Source organism: Physeter macrocephalus, chromosome 7 (assembly GCF_002837175.3).
Source record: "Physeter macrocephalus isolate SW-GA chromosome 7, ASM283717v5, whole genome shotgun sequence".
In the NCBI taxonomy this organism is placed as follows: Eukaryota; Metazoa; Chordata; class Mammalia; order Artiodactyla; family Physeteridae; genus Physeter; species Physeter macrocephalus.
In genome coordinates, this window is record NC_041220.1 from 7,217,109 (window position 1) to 7,217,941 (window position 833).

At 33.7% G+C, this 833-nt stretch overlaps 1 protein-coding gene across 1 annotated transcript in view; it reads right to left on the minus strand.

Moving 5' to 3' along the window:
* MARCHF1 (membrane associated ring-CH-type finger 1) overlaps positions 1 to 833 on the minus strand; it is a 544,235-nt gene that overhangs the window by 169,279 nt on the left and 374,123 nt on the right. The window lies entirely within an intron of this gene.

An 833-nucleotide genomic window follows, 5' to 3' on the forward strand; every position in this document is an offset into this window, starting at 1 on the left:
CCGCTGGGCCTGCGCGTCCGGAGCCTGTGCTCCGCAACGGGAGAGGCCACAATAGTGAGAGGCCTGCGTACCGCCAGAAAATAAATAAATAAATAAATAAAAATTAAAAAAATATATATATATAGCAGTATTCTTTGCTGCTAAGAAAAGAAAGCACAGCATAGGCCAATGTGTAGATGTCCTCTGTATTGTTCTAACAGACATAAAAATTGCTTACACAGGATGGTATTTCTTTTACCAAATTTTATTTCTCTAGTATATATCGGTGTCCTTTTGAAAATGTTTCAATTATTATCAGGTTATATATCAGTCTAGGAATATTTATTTCCAGGAAACACTTATTTCTCTAGAAAAACATATGAAGTTCCTTTGAAATAGAATTAGAAATGAAAATATGGTCCATTATTTCCCCTTTTCTTCTTCTACCAGTAAATTCGGGTTCTCAGTGTCAGTAAATATTGCATACTGGGTACATGGTACATAACATCTAACTCCTGTTCTGCCAAAATACATTTTATCTGTCTGTTCAGTTATTTTATTTTCAAAATTAAAAAAAAAAAGGTAATTTAATATTTTAAAACATTTAATCATTTAAATTAAAAATATTTAGAAATTATTTTAAAATTTAAAACTTAAAAATAAGTTTTAAAAAATTATACCTCAGTTCTTGCCTCTTAAGGAATTTCCAATTTCAGAGGAAAGAAACATGAAACAAAGCTTTTGAATAGATACATTTTTTTTTTTTTTTGCGGTACGCGGGCCTCACACTGTTGTGGCCTCTCCCGTTGCGGAGCACAGGCTCCGGACGCGCAGGCCCAGCGGCCATGGCTCAC